Source organism: Sapajus apella, unplaced genomic scaffold (assembly GCF_009761245.1).
Source record: "Sapajus apella isolate SASKATOON/1434 unplaced genomic scaffold, GSC_monkey_1.0 scaffold1, whole genome shotgun sequence".
Taxonomy (NCBI): domain Eukaryota; kingdom Metazoa; phylum Chordata; class Mammalia; order Primates; family Cebidae; genus Sapajus; species Sapajus apella.
Window position 1 is genome coordinate 78676396 of NW_022436941.1, and position 21517 is coordinate 78697912.

Below are 21517 nucleotides of genomic sequence, written 5' to 3' on the forward strand. Positions count from 1 at the left end.
CACACACACACACACACACACACACACACACACACACACACACACACTCAAATGCACTTTTTTCTTTATTTATAAAGATCTCGACAAGCTTTATAAAACATGCCATAAAGGAATATCTTTGGCATTGGTAATGTGTATTTGTTGACCACTGAAGTCATTTGGGCAACATCAAATACCAAATTGCTCATTTTAAAATCTGTCTCCACATTTTAGTTTCACAGATAGATGGAATAGAGTTTCGGGACTTGCGGGTTTGAGTTCAGCAACCCAGGATCAACACTTTCTAGGTGTGAGACTTTAGTAAATAATATACCTATGAGATTCATGGTTTTTTTTTTAAATCTGTAAGTTGAAGAAATAATATCACTATCATATGCTTTTTAAAAGGATTAAATATATTAAAAATTTGTTATCCTTAAACCGGGAATAGAGTAAGCAAACAGTAAATGATATAATTATTCTTTTTATATGTTGATTTCTATTTAATCAACATTTATTAAGCTTTACCTTAAGAATAATCTAGCAAAGGATTATTTCAGTTTTCCCTTAAACTAGCTTTTAAGTTTACACAGGGAGTTTAAAGCCAACAGGAATTTTATGTAACAATGAAATTCAAATATTTCAGTATCTATGAGAAAAGTTGGGTTAATTTGCAGAGGAGTGACACAAACATTGATTAAATTTGGATTGCTAAATGTTAAACAGTGTTTATACAGTGAAAGTGTGATTCAGAAAAAACCCTTATTTTAACATACAAAATGTATTAGCACTCTTTGAAGACTTATCTTTTAATTTATTTTATAAAACTGCTGTTGTGAGCTTACTAATAACATCAGTGTGAACAAGTTTGAAGAATAATTATGATTTTATTGAATAATCTGCAAGAATTAAATATCAGTAGGTAAGCAATATAATCCTCATTAATTTAAAATGCATAGATTTTATGATCTATGTATATACTATGTATAAATGCATAGATGGTATATATGAATGGCATAATTACTATAAGCTTACAGGGAAATATGCAGAGCTGCTGTTATTTTTAGGAAGCAAATGATGAAATTTATTTTTTTCTAAAACTTTCATCTGTTCAGTGATTTAGATTCATTTGAGCTATAAAGATTTGGAGAGTAAGGTGCAGGCATAGCTTTAATTTATTGGTGATGAAAAAATCTATTTATTGGCAAGATGGGAAAAAAATCACAAGTCTTATATGCTGTTGTGTAATTCTGCAGAGTTGTAATGGTGTTAACAATTGTGACAAATTACACATTCTGAGACACTTCAATTTTAGCAATTATAATAGCAAAGAATTATTATTCATACAGTATTCATAACATAGAAAATTGTCATAGTCCTTACAGAGACAGTACTTCCAAGTAGTCTTTAATTTCTTTTTTCTCATTTGTCCTTTCAGAGTCTCAAAATATCTTGTGTTGCAATTACATGTCCAAGTATATATTTGGTGGTGATGAAAATAGCTGTAATAGTAGTAGTAGCTACCGTTTGTTGAGTTCTTACCACATGCCTCGTGCTTTATGTGGAATATTTGATCTCAGGCCTTAGGACAACTGTGAAAGGCAAGTATTGTAGAAGACAAAGTGTTCTGAGAGATTGAAATGACAATTAGAAAAAAAATTAAAGACTACTTGGAAGTGCTATCTCTCTAAGGAATATGACCATTTGCTGTGTTATGAATACTGTTATGAATAATAATTATTATTTGCTATAATTGCTAAAATTGAAGAGTATCTCAGAAAGTGTAATTTATTTGTCCCAATTGCAACTCTGCAGAATCACACAATTCCATACAAGACTTGTGATTTTTTCCCCCAACTTGCCAATAAGTATTATTATCACAATAAAGATGCTGATGTTTCGAAGTTTAAGAAACCTCCTAAAGCTCTCACAAGTAGTGGTGACAATATGGCTAAGGGCTTAGGAATGCCCAAATTCTCCCATGCTGCATCCTACCTATGGTTTAGGTGTGAGATAGGGACCCCTACTTTCTTTCCCGTAAGAGCAGATCCATATCTTTGGCTATAACTGCCTTCTGGTCAGCCAGTTGATGTATGGACTCAAGGGATGCTTTCTTATATGAGAGGTGGCATATCTTGGCTCCACTTCCCTGACCAGCACTAGAGAAAGGAAGGTTAAGAGAGATTTGGACAAGTGTCCTTGTCACATTACGTCCCCTCCCTAGAAAACGTGGTCCAATACCTTGTAATCTGATGTTGCAAACTCACAACTTTTCTTCCCTTGTAAGAACGTGTATATATGTGAGTTGATTGTATGTGTGTATAAGATGGGAATATGTATGTGATGTTTGTGTGTAATGTGCGTATATTTGAATGTCATGTGCATGAGATTTTTTTGTGACTGCTGTGTGTGAGGTGTCTAGATGTGGGGTGTTGTGTGTATCTGTGAGGTGGTTGTGTATGAGGCATGTACATCTGTGTGGTATGTAGAAAACGTGAAGTATATGTGTGCATGTGCTATATATTCAGATGCATGAGTTGAGTATGTGGCTTGAGTATTGTGTGTGTAGGGAGAGGGCAGAAGTAGAAAGGAAAGGTGAGAGCGGAGACTGGACAAATGAACATAGTGGGGCACTCTTCCTTTAACTCCTAGAACAGATATAACTTAAAGTGATCTAGACTTGAACTTTGGGGTATCAAGTTCCAGCCAGCTGTGTAACTATTTAATATTTGGAAGCTGCTTTGCCTGCTTAAATCTCAATTTTATGATTTCTGGAAGAGAAGTTTTAACTTAAATTCTCTAAGAGAGATTGTGGGGGTGTCCAAGGAGAGAATACAGTCATGAATTCTTAGTTTCTGTTTCTGGTTGGGCCAGAGAAGCTCCTTCTTCATCCTCTTTTCATTTATCAACAGAGACAGAAACTAAAAACCACCGCTTCAGGCTGCTAAATGCCTAAAATAAAACAAAACAGAACAACAACAAAGTAAAGCGAGTTGGAAATGACTGCTCTAAGGGTTAAGTGAGTATGTTCAGGTTGGAGTTACTGATAAAATGTAAACTATTACATAGATGTAATATATTGCATATTTTTATTAGTAGTGGCATTTTCCAATATTACATTTTATATTAAAGCTCCAGAACAACAAAACACACTAAGGATATTGCAGTGAGGAACTTACCATTAAGTGCTTCTACCTTCAAGGAATTTTTAGATTAATTTTTATTGGCAATATATGGAACATTGTATCAATAAGAAAGACTGTCTAATGAATCTCTTTTGCACATCAAGCTCTTACAGTGTTAATTCGTTAAACAACTAAGACAATTTTAACTAGGAGCTTTGGTCAAAGATGTATAGCAGCAAACTGAACCAATACTGACAGAATTTGGCATTAATTTTTTTCAGAGCATTATTTTTTAGATATATGGCAATGGTTGAAAAAAACATAGCGCATCACAGTCCTCAGATTGTTAAACACAGAGTTACCATGTGATCCAGCAATTCTACTTCTAGGTATATGCCCAAAAGAATTGAAAACATGTACACAAATGTTCACAGCAACATTATTCTTAATAGGTAAAAAGTGGAAACAATCCAAATATCCATCAACTGATGAATAGACAAACAAATGTGGTGTATTCATACAATGGAATATTATTCAACAATAAAAAAGAATTCAGTATTAATGCATGAGATTACATGTTTAAACCTTGAAAACATGCTAAGTGAAAGAAGCCAGAATGACATCTCATGATTCCATTTATGTGAAATGTTCACGGTAGACAAATCTGTAGTAGATTAGTGATTGCTTGGGGTTGGAGGGAATATGGAGGATTGAAGGCTGATGGCCAAAGGGTGTGAGATGTTTTGGGGGTGTAATGAAAATATTCTAAATGTGTTAATGGAGGCACAACTCTGTGAATACACTAATGTCAACGAATTGTACATTTTAAATGGGCAGATCAGTGTGGTATTTGAATTATATCTCTGTAAAGGTGTTAAAACAAAATATAAAACAATTTTCCTAAGTAGTGACCCCCTCCTCATTTATTGGACCAATAGTTTGGGAGAAACCAATCATGGCCTTCCTGATACAAATCAACACCTACAGATAGGATGGGAGGCAATTGTGCTAACAAAGTACCTCAAACCACAAAGTCTGTCTGTAAACTGATGCTTTTGTCAAGGACAAATGACCAGGAGCAGGGAATAGATGAGTAACTCTCAACTTTTTTGTGTACAGTAATGGTAATATAGTCTGGAACCAGCAAGCACTGAAAAATGCTAGGTGATAAGAGTCATTGTTATTTTATTCTTCCCTGTCCTCTCTTCCCCTCCCCTGCTCTCCTGTTCCCCTTTCCCGTTTTTATTTATTTGGTTATGAGACTTGATCTGGCTCTGTCGCCCAGGCTGAATGCAATAGCAGTATCACAGCTCACTGCAACCTCTGTCTCTTGGGCTTAAGCCATTCTCCCACCTCAGTCCCCAGAGTATCTGGGAATACAAGTGCATAGTACCACGCCTGCCTAATTTTTGTATTTTTTTGTAGAGATGGGGTTTCGCTATGTTGCCAAGCTGGTCTTGGACTCCTGGGCTTAAGGGATCCGCAGGCCTCGACCTCTCAAAGTGCTAGGATTATACGTGTGAGCCACTGCACCTGGCCTTCCCTCTGCTCGTTCCCTCACCTCCCTCTTCTCCCCTCTCCCCTTCTCTCCCTTCCCTTCTTCTTCTCCCCTATTTTTCCCTCCTCTTTCTCCCTTTCCACTCTTTCCACCTTCCCCCCTCATAAATAGATATTATAATGACTTAATTTAGAATTATAGTTAAGTGTGCATTTGAAGTAGCTGTTCTAATTTCATAATTTTGAAGTATTTTCTGAGAATAAACTGGGCAAGTGCAGAATTGAGACAAATCCTCTGTATAATAATTACTAATAGGAAGTGTTTTGAAGTATGAATTCTCTGCCTCTTTCTTGTTTCTTTGTCTTGTCACTGAATCTGCAGTCCTACAGGTAGTATGTCCTGCTTATTGTTTCTTTACATCACACCCCGCTTCTGTATATAAGCATCACTTTCACCATGATGGATTCAAATGATCTCTCAGGAATTTAGTCATATTACAGTCTCACATAAAATTACTGCCCTTCAAAACATTTTTTTTTTTTTTTTTTGCTGGGCAGGGCATGGCGAAACCCCATCTCTACTAAAAATACAAAAATTAACTGGGTGTGGTGGCAGGTGCCTGTAGTCCCAGCTACTCAGGAGGCTAAGGCAGGAGAATCGCTTGAACTTGAGAGGTGGAGCTTGCAGTGAGCAGAGATTATGCCACTGTACTCCAACCTGGGAGACAGAGTGAGACTGTTCCGAACAAAAACAGAAACAAACAAAACAAAAGAAACACACATATTTTTTTGCTAACATGATTTGAAGAATAGTCAGTTCAATGTGCAGCTACATAGACCTGACCAATAGTTGTATTTTACAACTTTCAGTTTTGAAATGTTGGATGACATCTTTCTTTTTAAAAAATTAGTATTTCTGTAAAGTATTTTTTTTTTTTGCATGGAAATATTTCTGGAATGTGACACTTAAATTCTAATTACTATTATTAAATATCAATGGATTTGTTTTGCATAATCAAACAGTTGGATGAGTTCAGTTTATATGCTGTGAAATACTAAGATACTTGGCATGGAGAGAATCACTGGCTTGCTAAATAAAAGAATTCAGCATTTTATCAATCCTACGTTAATTGCATTTATATTTCTGACAGTTTCCATGATGGAATTTTAAAAAAAAGACCATGCAATAAGATCTGAATTGAGTGTTAAAATGAGTGTTTCCTGAGTTCCAATTGGTGAAAGTATTGAGATTTGAAGAATGGTTGAGGAGACAAGGTTTTATAATTGCTCTTCTGGGGAAAAAAAATGCATAAACTATAAAGCCTTGAGATCTCTCAAACAAATATGCACTCATAAGGAAATTTTAAAAGGCACAGTGAAATGCACACCTCTTAATTATATTAACATTGATATCTGTTTTAAATAGATGTCAATATCAGCTATGAAAGTTTTGTATGTTTTCCAGGGTCAAGTTCTCTTAGCATACTCCACATGCTTATCATTACGCATCCAGAGCACACAACACAAACATATTGGGCAAGCAAAGAATCTAGGCTGATATGTGGGAATGCTTATGCGGCGTTCTATCAAAGGAGATGGATGTGCATAAGGGGAAATATGGAGAAGTGAAAATTTGTCTAAGGTTCATTTTTTTTAGTAGCTTAATTTTAATAGTAAATAATTGTAAAGAATAAATGGCCATAGGCAGAGACTAATGGTGTACTTTCAATGTTCTCAGTGACTGGTTCACAGATTAGGTTTCCAAGAGAAGGAGAGTGCCTCTAAGGAAGAAGAGATGGGGTAGCAAGGGGCATATTTGAAATTGTTCTTGGGACCAACACCTGTGGAATGAAGGGAAGAAGGCAGAATCATGGGACTGTGTAGAAGAAGAAGTTGGTCTGCAATGCAGTCTTGAGGAAGGCCTTAGCAGAGCCAGTAGAGAGAGTTCTGAAGCTGGCATGCCCTTGAGAGTTGTCCTAAATTTGGGTGAGAGGGTTAGGCCTTTATATCCCTGGTCACTTGATGGTAGATGCTGGAACAAAGTGGTGGTCTTTAGCTAAGGCACTTTGCAAAGAGGGGTGACAGCTGAGAATACTTGCGGAACCTAGGAAAATTAGTCTTTCATTCTTGGAGGGGAATCTTCACATCTTTTGCTACAAATGATGCTATATTTTGGAACCAGGAGGCATTGAGAAATGCCATGTGGTTAGATTCCTTCCTTCTTTTATTCTATCTTTATTTATTTCTTTCTGACCCCTAACCTAGTACATCTCCAAAAATACTTTTAGAAATTAGGCCATTAGTTATCATAAGGAAGGAAAGGAAATAACCATTTCCATAAAACTCAACTATTCTTTTAATATCAGATATGGATTATTATTACACTCAACAATTATAATTATTAATATTTTCCATGGAAAATTAGTTTTTATATTGAATGACCGGAGTACTCCCCGGGACCTTCCCTGTCTATGTAAGACTAGCATTCTGTCAGCCAAATAGTATTTTGGAAGGAAGGTCCAGATAAAATTACTTTTTCATTCTGTATTAAAGAAAAGAAAAATGAACAATTTATTGAGCAGGCACTAAATATGACATAAAGTATCTATATATCTGTATTAGAAGTTGAGAAAAAATGAAACAGTACATAGATTTGAAAAGTTTTGCTCTCTTTAACCATTATTTTTATAAAATAAAAGTTTATTAACTAATGTATAAAAATAGCACTTTATAAAAACTGCAACATTAATAAACAAGTATTGATCTTTTATCAAGCTGCTACAATAAAATCGACTGTAATGTTAAACATGGTAGATATTACTAACCAAAAATCTTAGGCATTTAAAGTTATGTTTACTTATTTTTTTCAATAAGACACTTGGAAGTGTCACTTAAATCCCACTTAAGAAAAGGATATTGGCTAAAGGCTGCTGAGTCTTTTAAGATTCCAGTGAATTTTTTTCTGAGATTGTTCCTCAGTCAATTCAGGATACTTGTCATTGCTGGCTATACAGCGCAGTTCAGAGTTAGCCCTTGCAGACATACAAAGATAACTCAAGGCACTGATTTCTGCATCTTCAGCCTCCTCATTTTATGAACTATTAAAATTAATTCCCTGTAGAGATAATTTGCATCAGTCAACAGAATACAACAATTAGAAGAGCTTCTGAGGCTTTTCTGTGACTAAAAGAGCAATTCTTTTATTGACTACCATAAACGTTAGATTTACTGAAAGGAAAAAGTGTTTTAAATTGAACCACCCTCTAATTTATTCATCTTAGTTCTGAAAACATGTGGGTAAAAGTTAATCATGTTGCTGAATCTAATTTTAAAAGTGGGAGGGAAAGTGCTGAATATTTTTCCTCTTTGAAATTACATGTTGTTTGCAATATTAGCCTGCCTGTATTTTTCATGTAAACCTTTTGTACATTGAAAACAAATTCAAAGTAAAGAATTTTTATTTTCAGGCTTAGACCTTAAGAATTGATGCTCTTTTTCTTTTACTTGTACACAAAAATCTAAGCAGTTCTGAAGAAATGCTACAGGGACATTGGGTTGTTGCTAAGAAAAAAAAAAAATTCATAAACTGTCCACATTTTAACAATCTAGTTGTTGATTGTTGTTTCCCAAAGTGGTGATTTTAAATGATTATTTTACTTAAGAACAGAACTATGTTTTTTTCTTCATTCATGCAACAAACACTTCCTGATGGATACCAAGCAAGAGTGACGTGTAGGCATGCCATCCTAGGTTAGTGTTCTATAATGCCCAAGCTTCAGTAAAGGCCCCATTTTTGTTCTTACAAACTGCCTGTCTGGGGCCTCATGAAGGTACTGTTCCTGTTTCAGGAATAGGTCTATCCATCCTTGTCTTTTGGTTTCCTATCTGGATTCTACCATCTCCCCTTTGGCCATTCCCATCTCTAATCATTTCAAAATCCTGCCTCCCAAGCTAATGGGTCTAGCTTTTCTAATCTAGCTTCCCATTACTCATCATTTCAATTCCTTCTTCTGGCTCCCTATTGCTTTCCTAACCAATTTCAATTACTTATCCTTATCTTGAAGGCCATTCACCACTCTGCCCTGCTGACGTCTTTTTCTTATCACCTAAGATTCCTCCCCCGGCTCACACTTCTATAAGCAAGCACGTTCCCAAAGTATGAAAATGCTTTGGATTTATATCATGCTGTTTGCCTTGAAGAGCTTTATTCTCTTCCTCTTATCTTCTCAGAGACGAAAGTAACTTGGCTGTGGTTAAAAAATCACCAAGGCAGTAAAATCTTGTATTTTGTATACAACTTCCTTTCTAATGACCTCTCTGTGTCTTTACCTTACATTTGGCATTCACTTATAACCAAGGGTGTTTCTTAGGCAGCTGCCCTGTTTTCAGGTTGTGTCCTATGTAGTCGCAAGTGGCTATTCTTAATAAATCGTAGAATCAGAGAATTTAAGTACTGACAGGGATTTCCTATATATAAGAATCCAACTTCCCACTCGGTGTAGAAATCCATCTCAGAACATTCTTGATGCTTAAAATTGCCTTTTCATGAGAGAACATCAACTTGTAAGACAAGCTCTTTCCTTGTTGCCTAGGACTCATTTTTAGAAAAATGTTTTTTGTTTTTTTTTTTAATATTAAATTGTTTCCCTGCCACTTCTTCCCTTTTGCTGTGAGGCATGTTGCTAGAAAGATACAAAATAATTGAAATAATCTTTTTTTGTCTTGATAATACAAGTGAATACACCAATAATTTCTTCCATTAAACCTTTTCTGTTTGGGATTAGATGCCTAAATTACTTCAAGGAGTCTTCTTGTAGAAACATTTTTGAGAATTTTCTTGTCTTGCTGCACCTCTGATTTGATAACTTGACCAGCAGACTTCACAAGAAACTTGCTGTCAGTGTTGGTCCAAATGTGGCCTATCAGTTACTGTGGTTAGTCATTTATATTCAAGATAGTTTTCATAACCTTAAATTGATAATTAATCATCCTCTTTATTCTTTAATGACTGCAAAAGCTCACATGCATAGTGTTTTGGTTACTAAGGTATCCATAGGCTCAAAAACTCTTTAAAGTTATTGTGTAATGAAAATGTTAACCACATCTAAGAGTGTGGCTTGGAAAAAAGGCCTTGTTTTTCAATCTCATATTTTGAAGAACTACTGAGCTGTTACTGAAGAGTATTTTTAGAATTTTCGAATTGCTAACACATGAGTGCTTGGGGAATTGTTCAGTGAATATATCTTCTGAGCACTTTGTTCCTTGAAATTAACAAATCCTTCTTGGAATTTCTTTTACTCCCTATCTTGTGATGTGTGGGTGGGACAGGGACATTACCAACACAATTAGAACTTCATTTCTTTTTTTTTTTTTTTTAGTGAAATTGATTTTCCAAATGGTTTATTTATTTTATTCTATTAGAAGTTCTGTAATCCTCAAAAGTCTAAGTAGATCTAGCAGAGCTCTTATGGAAACTCTACATATACATATAATCACACAGAGAATTGAGAATTTGTATTTAGAGTTACGTATACCACTGGAATCACATTCATATTTCTATTACAGTGTACTGATTCTGGGTTAAGAATCACTAATTTAGTTCTACTTCATTTTACATACACATTTTCCTGAAAAGATATATAAAAATAAAATCATATGAATAAGTTATATGTTTAACAGTTCCATTCAGCCATCTCATAAGACAAAATTACTTTCTAAGTTAATTTTAATTCAGATCTTTATTTGTAGAATATTGGGTTTTAAATTTGAACACATATGTACAATTTTACCTTTTTCTTCAGAATACTTTAAAATGTTTTCACAATTGGAAATATCAAAAACATTTTTCTCTGTAAACCTTCAGCCTTCAACCTTCTTCAGTCTTATCTGCAGTTATCCCCTGCACATGTAAATGATGTGGTAGAAGATACAGCTCAAGATGAATTTTAGTTATTTAAAGTGTATCATAACGTGAACATTTTACTAAACAGGTATAGGTACATTTTATTTGAACAGGTATAGGTATATTTAAAATTATTAATCACTTTTAATTTTTACAAAAAACTTTGAAAATCTCTAATTTTTAAAAATAAATTTAAAATGTGTATGTATGAATAATGTATAAAGAAAGATAGGAAATATTACCATGGATTACACAGAATTCAGTGTATTGAAATTTACAATTTTAAAATAACAGTCTTATTTTTATTATCTGAAGATTTCATTGATGGTATGTTTTCTTTTTATATTTGGCTTCAGTTTACCAATATTCGCATATAAATTATTAAACAAAAATTGTACACCAGCTCTGTGGTCTCTCCTTTGTCATGTGTGAGTCGTATAATTTGCTGAACTTAATGAAAGCTTCCATTTCCACTTGAAGGCTGTGAATATGCCAGATTATGTACATTTTGTAGTAAAGATTATGGAGCTGAACAAGTATGACAGACTTGTGAAATATATTGTCTACAAACTTCATCACTTTTGGTAAGAAATGCACAAAGCCTATCACGATGTCATTGCCAGCTTATATGTTTGTGAGTTTCAAAACACTTGCCGTACGTTAAGGACTAAAACTTGGTTTTATATATAAAGATATTTAAAAACGTATTTTTGGAGAGCTATGCATAAACAACCAACACTTAAAAGGCAAATTAAATTCAAAATGTTGTATAAGGAATATGATATTTAAAATTTTTAGTATAATCAAGAAAAAGATACAGTGTTATTTTATCAGTTGATTAGCTGTTCATAGGATTTGGCCTATTTGTATTTCTGGATATCCAACAGAATCAGTCCCTTGAAATGCTGAATATCACAATTTGTAGTTCAGCTAATAGATTTATATCCATTTTATTACTTAGTCATAATATAAAGGAAGTTGCCTCTTCATATCCCAGGGAAGATATGGTAATTGACAAGGAGTGGGTCCAGGTTTTATGGCACCTGAGGTGTTGCACAGCTCTAGGAGTCCCTTTTAAGAGAGATGGACACATCACTGGAATAATCTATTGAATGTAGTGATTGAATATTTATTTAGAACATAAAAATAAATCACAACAGATTATAAAATTAATGCTGACAAATTCTGCAAGGATAACAAAACTTATAAAATTAATTTTTAGAAAATTGCTTGACGCATTTCTGTGATTTTTTTGGGTGTATAGTTTTGGCTCTATATAAACTGCTGTTCATTCTCTGATTGCCTCCTCATTTGACATAGTTCTGTTACGTTTTCTGTGTTGAGAATAATAAGATAATGCAGTCTTTTCTCTAGTATGATTGATTATAATCTGTCATTTTGTTACTGTTAGTTTAGAAAAGTTGCATCAATTTTCTCAATTTGTTATTTGTGATTTCATATACATTCTTAGGACTATGATGAAGCGGGAAATAACTATCAAATGTCTTTCATCTGTGAACTGTAAGATTTGGAAGAATTTTCAAAGACCAGTTCCTGGCTTTATAAGTTTTGAACATTGTGTCTCCTTCACTCCACACAACTTTGTGTTGCCTGAAGCTCTGGGCACATTGATTTTGCAGTGATCTGTAGGCTTGCACTTTCATGTTGCCAGCACCATGTTAATCATGAGTGTTCGTGGAAGCTACATCTGGACAGCCAGCAAGAACCTAAGGGTACATGGAAGAGACTGAGAACCACAAGAATGTTATCACATCAAACGGAAACTAAGTGTATCTTTAACAGTTTCCAATTAGCCAGATCCCGAAGCAGACCACAGTCACCCAATGCCACCTAACCCAAAGGGAAAGCATGATAGAGGCAAAATTAATATGTAGACATTGATCTTAAACTTCTGCAGTTAAAATATCTCACTCATGCAAAATTCCAAAGAGAAGGAGCATGCCAACCCACCCCTAGACCCTTTTCCAATGCCTTAGAAAAGTGTTTATGCAAGTGAGAGGCCCTGAAGCTTCACCCTTCCTAGCCTCACAGTAATTCCACCTCTGTAGTAGACAGAAACATTTCTAGACCACAAGAACTCTGTTTGGCTAAGGAAACAAAGAAGCTGTCCTTACAGTTAAACAGAAATAGTTCTTTTTTTTTTTTTCTTTTCCTAGAGTTCAGCACCATTTCTCAAGGGATTTTTCTTAGACGTTATTTTTATGAAGTCTCCTCCACAGGTTCTTTTTGATAGCCAATAATTCACACATGACACTATTTCTTTATATCACTCCAGTCCTTGACTAGTGTAATCTTTTTGGGGAGAAAACAGGAGGGCTCCAGTAGGCTTCAAGTGTTCATTTATTTTCCAATTTTTGACTTGCATAGGAAGAAGTAATCTCTTTCTTGTGAAATATTCCCCTTGATTTATTTTAAAGAACCAAATGGCATTGTCTGATAATGGGTTGAAAACCCAATTCACAGAACAGAATGTGCTATTTGTAATCTGGTTTGTTCTTTAGGCTTTTTGGCATAGTCCTCAAGAAGCTGAGAATTTGTTATTTTATTGATTAAAACACACACGCACATATGCACATGTTTGCATAAGAAATAAAAATGCTGTAAGCTGAAATAGGCAGGATATTTCACCTGAAAAGCCTGAAATAAATGATGATGAGAACCTATGAACTAAGTTCCAGTGTAAACAAGTGGGTTATTTAAATTCTCATTATAGAAACTTCCAGTGAGCAATGCAGCATGACCATGGGACCATAATTCAGGAACAATCTGTACAACAAAATACAGAGGCATTAATTTTGTTATATTTGCAGCCCACATACTGTAATACCAGATTTGCTCCTGTTGTTCTGCCTAAAGATGAATCAGGAACCTCTGATATAGCCATTCCTAAAAGACAACAATGGATTCAGAATGTGAGACTGAGAGAAATCCTAGAAGTCTGACCTTCAGATCAGTTTAACTGTAGATCAATAATACATTACTTAGACCCATGCAGTACCAAAAAATCTCCTCAGCTGGCTGCCAAGGTACTATTTTATCTTAAATAAGCTGGTTGAGAGCAGTCAATATAGATAAATTTTTCCCACTGACGATTTGCTGATTCAGAGAACGTGCAACATCCAACCATGAAATAGATAAAGCTCAGGCCTGCCCTATAGAATATGGTCACCTGGCTTTCCCGTTCTCCTGTAAATGTCTTACCAGAAGAATAGCGCTTAAGCCCTTAATGTTCATTTAAACCAAGGCTTGTTCTAAATTCCCTAGACGCCATCTCATACATTATTACACCTCTCTTGGCATACTTCTCTTCTTGAAGTGTGTAACATTTATATACCGTCTAAAAATGTTGAGTATTATTTATATTGAGGGAGGGGGCACATCCAGGTCTATGGCCTTATGTGTTATTAGTGAATTATAATTCTTAGGGTAATAGGCCATGATAAAAGTCACATGTTAGGAAAACTTTAATCCAGTAGGGAAAATTTCCAATATTTTTCAAAGTAATTTGCCACATTTGTATACAAATTATATAGGCATTTTTGGTGGCATCCTTGCTTTTTTGTCAACGTGAAGAGGTGTAAATGTAAATCAATGCTAATTGTGCTGTGCTAACACAAAGGGTTAATTTGAGTATTATCCTATTCCATCAGTTCATTTTCACCATACATTTTTGTCTTTAGAAAATTATTTTTAAAACTCCACTGGAAAAAAATATATACATATATATAAAATAACCTACATGTGAAGTATACAATTTAGTAAATTTTGATATAGGTATACATATCAAAATTACCAAAACCGAGATAGCACTCATGTATATATTACCCACAAACATTTCCTCTTGTGTCTTTGTCATTCCTTCCTCCAGCCTTTTCCCAGAACTCTCACCTTCCCCAGGCTCATCAATACTCAGCTGAAACCTCGAGAGGGGACCTGTATGTCCCTGAGTTCTCTCTCAGGGGCACTTTCTCCTCTCTGTCACTCTGTTCAGCAAATTCTAGCTACCTTGACCTCCCTGAATTGTCAGCTCCATCTCTTCAACTTAGGGAGACTTTTGGGATCAGTGAGGGACACCTTCTTCTTATGTTGAGACCTGGAAACGCTCCAGCATTATATACTGGGGCAACCACTGGCGTCATCGCATTGCATTCCTTTTCTATAATCGCCATGCTAAGCTAACTGTTGCCTGAGGTCTGAAAACTGTTGTTTCATTCACTTTGTCCAGTTTTGCCATTCTTTCATGAGCAAGCATAAACCTGGGTCCTTTAGACAAGAAGCAGAAGTCTCCCTAGTGACTGTATTTACTTCATTATTATTGTCAGCTTTGGAAAAAAAATTGTAGAGATCAACTATTTTATACTACTTAAGTAAGTTTTATATTGATTTTACTCAAACAGAAGGAGTTTATTCGAAATATTTTGTTATACAGCTTATAACAAATAATTGTATGAAAATTAGAAAAATCAGATGAACAGATTTCTTTTTTTACAAGACTTCTTGTGGTTATAGAATGACTCTAACATTTTGTAGCAGATTTTTTAGAATTTTGTTCTTAGTGCATGTATTAGTCTGTTTTCACGCTGCTGATAAAAGCATACCTGAGACTGGGAAGAAAAAGAGGTTTAATTGGATTTGCAGTTCCACGTGGTTGGGGAGGCCTCAGAATCATGGCAAAAGGTGAAAGGCACTTCCACATGGTAGTGGCAAGAGAAAATGAGGAAGATGCAAAAGCAGAAACCCCTGATAAAACCATCAGATCTCGTGAGACTTATTCACTACCATGAGAATAGTATGGGGGAAACTGGCCCACGATTCAAATGATCTCTTACTGAGTCCCACCCACAACACATGGGAATTATTGGAGTACAATTCAAGATGAAATTTGGGTGGGGATGCAGAGCCAATCCATGTTAGTGCATATGTTTAGAGGGACATAGAAAACTACACAAATGTAATAAGAATATATGCATATTGTTATGAAATGAAAACGTTCGAAATTTTAAAAGTAGTAAATATTTTTTAGTAAAATATGCAAACAGTAAAAGGTCAAAACTGTTCTTTCTGTTCCCATTCCCAGAGAAAACTTTACTTAAATTTTACATAGTTTTTTCCTGAGTTCTTCCTATACCTGAAAAACACACTGGATTATTTTTGTACACAAAAGAAAAGAAATTGTTTTATACATATTTCCTTTTCTTTCACTCTTTTTCTTTTCACTTAATTCATTCAGATAAATGTTACCATTTGAATGGCCTCTGATGATTTCTTTATATAAATGAACCATTATATAGTTAACCAATTTACTGACAGACATTTATATTGCTCCTAAGATGTTGCTGTTCATTTGACTATTTCTTTAGTTTTAATTTCTAGACAAGTTGCTACATCAAAAATAATGTACACTTAATATTGCAATAGTTATAAGTAAATCTGTCCTTTTTCCCTGCAATCTGTGAATGTCTACTTTCAAAAACCTACTTTAAACTCTTAGCATCATATTGTCTTCTAAATCTTTGCCAAAAATTAATGTAAATGAATATTCAATTTTAATTGTCACTTATTTGATTGCTAGTAAGATTTAGATTTCATTCTGTTTACTAGCCTTTTTAGGGGGATAAGCATTCTCTGCCTATGGACTTTGCCTGGTTTTATGTTGATGTGTTCATCTTTTTCTTATTTCCTCATTTGTAAATATCATTTTAAAGTGCTTTTAAAACAGACAAATTTTTTCACATTTTTTAAGACTCCTGTTGTGATTTTTATTAAAGTTAGATTTATAGAAAAACTGGGGAGAATTTGATGCTTTAGCAATATTCGGCCTCCTTCCCAGAATATGGCAGAGAAAGGAAAAGGAGGGATTCTGAAGTAACACACGGAAAGTTGGCAGTGTGGGAGTGATGGATACGTTCGTTCCCTTGCTTGCGATGATGGTCTCACTGGTGTATACATTTGCAGTACTTGTCATATTGTACACTTTAAATATATGCAGTTTATTTCTTTCAATTATATCTCAATGAAACTTTATTTTTTTTAAGTAGCACCGAACATGCAATAGCTTTTAACCAAAAGTAAAAACTAAGTTTGGTCAGAATATTTCTGTGCTATCTTGGTTAGATTTCTTCTGTCACAGTTATAATGGCTTTCTAAAATAAATTGGGAAGCCAAAGAAAGTCACTTTAACCTTCAAGAGTAAGGAAACTGAACCCGTAAAAAAGTGCTTTCAAGTCAGACTCAGCTTTTAAAAAAACCTGAAAAATAAACGTGACTTTTGAGTAGCATTATATGGGGAAAATTATCTATAAATCTCTGAGAACAAAGGTGAGTGCAGACTACACAAGAGGCAAATAAAGAGATATGGAATTGCTTTAAATCTGAATCATGGAGTTAACGAATGATAATGCCATTGTGATACATTTTTAGAGAACAGTATTAAGAAAGAAGCACACTCAAAAATGGCTTTATTATTATTTTTGTGTGTGTGTGCAAGAGGTAGCAATTGAATGAGGTTCCAAAAAGCAGTGTGGGCTTGAATCGCACACATATTTATCAGGCAGGATTTATACAGTTGAGAAAGGTGACTGAAGAAGATAGTGGAAGGATATGCTACTGGAAAAAGCTGCCAAGTGACAGACATAGGGCTGTGAGTCAGCCAGGGCTGAGGCTCTCTCTGTCCAGTGCGACAGCAGGCTGTGTCTCCACAGCGGGGACTGCCTGAGAGCACTGGGCTCTGACTCAGCCATTGTAGCACGCAGGCACTTGTATACATTTCCATGAGATGACTTCAAACCTACTTTGCCATAAGAATGAGATAAATTTTGAATTCAAAACTTAAAATATCTTGATTAGAAGTAGGAGGAGGAAGAGAAAGGAAAGGCAATAACAAGTTATTTATTGATTAATTTGATGCAGCTCGCTGAAGGGTGAGGGAAAGAACTCTGGCTGCAGAGTCAGCAAGCCAGGGCTCAAGTTTCGATTTGGGCATTTCCCAGCTGTGAAACAACAGAAAAAGTTGTTTAGCTTTTCGGAACCTCAATTTCCTTAGATCTGTAAATTAGCAATAAAAATTAGTGTGCCTTCCAAGGTTATGTTATAAATCAAATGTCTTATCCTGTGTAAATCTTTTTCCAAATATAATAGACACCAAAAATATTGGGCATTCTTGTGATGATGTTTGTTCTTCACTGGGAGCATTGATGGGTTGATTGATAGTTACTTTTCAATAATTTTTTGTTCCATATTCAGTCTAGTTTTAAATTTGCCAATTTTAAATCAGTATTGTTTAAAATAAGACTAAAGCTGTTCTTTAGGTTGAGGCATTAATGTTTAAAAAAAAGAACAGAGAGTTTTTACAGAGCTTTTACATCAGTTGCAGTGACTTTGGACAATAATCAAAGAAACTTTCTGCGTAATCCCATCCCACCACACACAACACAACACACACACACACACACACTATTTAAAATTGGTAGGGTTGATATTATGAACTCCTGTAAAACCAGATTGATTTGTGTTTGTCATGAATATGTGGGTCTGTGTCCTGGGTTGCTATGTATTTCCACTGTGCCCATTGACCAATTCTACCAGGATGCCTTAAAGGCACCTCAGACTCAGCAAATTCAATTTGAATCTCATTATGTACTCCCCAGTTGTTCAGCTAGAAGCCTTCAGGCCACCTGTGACTTTTCTCTCCCCTTGAATCTCTCCTCAGCCTCCCGTGGATCAGTCTCTACCCTGTGGATTCTGTCTTGTGAATACCTTTTCTGCTTTCCCTCATCTGCAATTCTATTACCACTGCCCGAGTTTAGGTTATGGGGTTCTCAGTCTTTAGTCTTCTCTCTCCCCCAACCCAGCCATCACTACCAGCAAGAACTGTCTTTCTAAAGCACCAATTATCTTTACAAAACAGAAGACTTTCTCTTCCCTTGTAGGAATTTAACTTTAAAGTATAGCGAGATAAATTAGCCAAAACATATACAAAGAAGCTGTTCATCATAGTATTGTTTATAACAGTAAACAAAGGAGAAAACCCTTAATATCTCAAAAATGGATCAGTGAGATCAATAGACTACACATGCTAGTCATTGAATTGGTATTACATATGTATATTTAATAATTTGGAAAATGACTGATAAAAATTATTGAATAATGTGCATAGAAATATTTGTGGAGAATGTTGTATGATATATAAAGATTTCTATAGAGTAAAATTTAGTAAGAATTTTTCTCATCCTACTTCCCACAAAACAAAAGCAAAATAAAACTAAAATAGAACAAAAATTCTGCTATGTAGCCCTTTACAAAAGATGGTGCTTCTGGCTAGAAATTGTGATTGACGAAAATCCTATAACTCAGTACCTGTGAAATGCCATGTAACAAATTTACTAATGTCCTAAAAGTTATGAGAACTGAGGGCTTGAGGACATCCCATATCTTCATTTGTTGTAGAATCTTTTATTTAAAACACTGTATGCTGTCGTTAATCCACTGTCATATTCCCTCTATTTACTGCTGTGTTTTCTCCTTAGATTTCTTTTTAAAAACTGTAGGCCAAAGAAAAGTGATGCCATAAGGATTGGGAGGCAGAGGGTGTGGGCACTGAGAAAGCCCTGCTGCCCTCAGGTTAAGCTCTGTATCTGTCTCTCAGTTAAGGTCCCTGCTAGGAGTTAATTATTTTCAAACATGTATGTTGGCTCTTTACTGTCTTTTAAGTAGCATTTATGATGAATTCCTTTTATTAAATGGTGGTATTATAGTACCTGATGTTATGCATAGACTTGCTTAGTCAGCAAATCACCACCTTTTCTTTCTCCCTTCTTTTGAAAGACTTGTGACACCAAGGCTCAATATTTGTATGTTCAAACGCGCGCGCACGCGCACACACACACACACACACACACACACACACACACACACATTCCTCCAACTAGCTTTGCAATTTGCATACATTTCGATTCTGGTGGGCTATTATTTTTATAAAAATGCTTTTATTCAATTCTATCTCATGGAGTGGGTTAGAATTTTCTTTGTTTTTTGCTTTAATGATAACCCGTTGCCTAGTAAGCCTCTTAATTATTGCCAGAAAAAAAACAAAAAACCGAAATGATTAGAACTAATCCCTTCTCAAATCACTTTACTTTCTTCCTCATTTCCTGTCCATTCTCTATACACTCAGATCTCTTTTTTATGAAATATATTTGGCATGAGTAATAACATTAAGTCAAGTAATATGAATCATTTTATCTGGTTAAAAGTCTGCACACAAAGAGTAGTGGAGAATTTGGAAAATATAGCTAAGTAATACTGGAACTTTTGATATTTCCCTAGTTACTTGCCATATTCAAAAGATGGGTGTTTGAAGTGAATAGCAGAATAGTACCTTATTATAGTCCATATTAAATAATATTTATGGCTTTCAATATAAGTATTAATTGTTTGTTTTGATAGCATGTATCACACAAATTTTATTCTTTTTTTTTTCCTTTATGATATTTATTTGTATTATACCTCAAGTTCTGGGATATATGTCCACAACATGCAGGGTGGTTACATAGGCGTACATTTGCCATGGTGGTTTGCTGCTCCCATCAACCCATAATCCACATTAGATATTTATCCTAATCTTATCCCTCACCTTGCCTCCCATCCCCCGACAGGCACCAGTGTATGATGTTCCCTTCCCTATGTCCATGTGTTCTCATTGTTCAACTCCCACTTATGAGTGAGAACATGCAGTGTTTGGTTGTCTGTTTCAGTGTCAGTTTGCTGAGAATGATGGCTTCCAGCTTCATCCATGTCCCTGCAAAGGACATGAACTCATTCTTTTTTATGGCTGCATAGTATTCCATAGTATGTATATGTGCCACATTTTCTTTATCCAGTCTAACATTAATGGGCATTTGGGTTGGTTCCAAGTCTTTGCTATTGTGAAAGTGCCGCAATAAGCATACCTGTGCATGTGCCTTTATAGTCGAGTGATTTATATTTCTTTGGGTATATACCCCATAATGGGATTGCTGGGTCAAATGGTATTTCTAGTTCTACATCCTTGAGGAATCACCACACCGTCTTCCACAGTGATTGAACTAATTTACACTCCTACCAACAGTGTTAAAGCCTTTCTATTTCTCCATATCCTCTTCTGCATCTGTTGTTTCCTAACTTTTTCATGAGCACCATTCTAACTGGCATGAAATGATATCTCATTGAGGTTTTGATTTGCATTTCTCTAATGACCAGTGATGATGAGCTTTTTTTCATATGTTTGTTGGCCACATAAATGTCTTCTTTTGAGAAGTGTCTGTTCATATACTTCGCCCACTTTTTGATGGGGTTGTTTTTGTCTTGTAAATTTGTTTAAGTTCCTTGTAGATTCTGGATATTAGCCCTTTGTCAGATGCATAGATTGCACAAATTTTCTCCCATTCTGTAGGTTGCTGGTTCATTCTGATGATAGTTTCTTTTGCTATGCAGAAGCTCTTTAGTTTAATGAGATCCCATTTGTCAGTTTTGGCTTTTGTTGCCATTGCTTTTGGTGTTTTAGTCATGCAGTCTTTGCCCATGCCTATGTCCTGAATGGTATTGCCTAGATTCTTCTCTAGGGTTTTTATGATTTTAGGTCTTACGTTTAAATCTTTAATCCATCTTGAGTTAATTTTTGTATAAGGTATAAGGAAGGGGTCCAATTTCAGCTATCTGCATATGGCTAGCCAGTTTTCCCAATACTGTTTATTAAATAGGGAATCCTTTCCCCGTTGCGTGTTTTTGTCAGGTTCGTTACAGATCAGATTGTTTCATGTCTCTGCCTCCTTCAGTTCTGCTCTGATCTTAGTTATTTCTTGTTTTCTGCTAGCTTTTGAATTTGTTGGCTCTTATTTCTCTAGTTATTTTAATTACATGTTAAGGTGTCAATTTTAGATCTTTCCTGCTTTCTCCTGAGGACATTTAGTGCTATAAATTTTCCTCTAAACACTGCTTTAGCTGTGTCCCAGAGACT

General features: G+C 35.1%; 1 protein-coding gene and 2 long non-coding RNA genes across 8 annotated transcripts in view; 1 reads left to right on the forward strand and 2 right to left on the reverse strand.

The window, feature by feature from the left end:
- The window catches only part of LOC116555026, a 12173-nt gene extending 11597 nt beyond the window's left edge, over positions 1 to 576 (reverse strand). Inside the window, exon 1 of the long non-coding RNA XR_004270352.1 lies at positions 492 to 576. This is a non-coding gene — a long non-coding RNA (uncharacterized LOC116555026). The remainder of the gene's footprint in view (positions 1 to 491) is intronic.
- Positions 1 to 21517, forward strand: part of PDE4D (phosphodiesterase 4D) — a 1549195-nt gene that overhangs the window by 859054 nt on the left and 668624 nt on the right. The window lies entirely within an intron of this gene.
- LOC116554807 lies at positions 11605 to 13226 on the reverse strand. Its single transcript, XR_004270305.1, has 2 exons — positions 12475 to 13226; positions 11605 to 12230 (listed from the first exon to the last, which is right to left on the reverse strand). It is a non-coding gene; the product is annotated as an uncharacterized LOC116554807 (long non-coding RNA).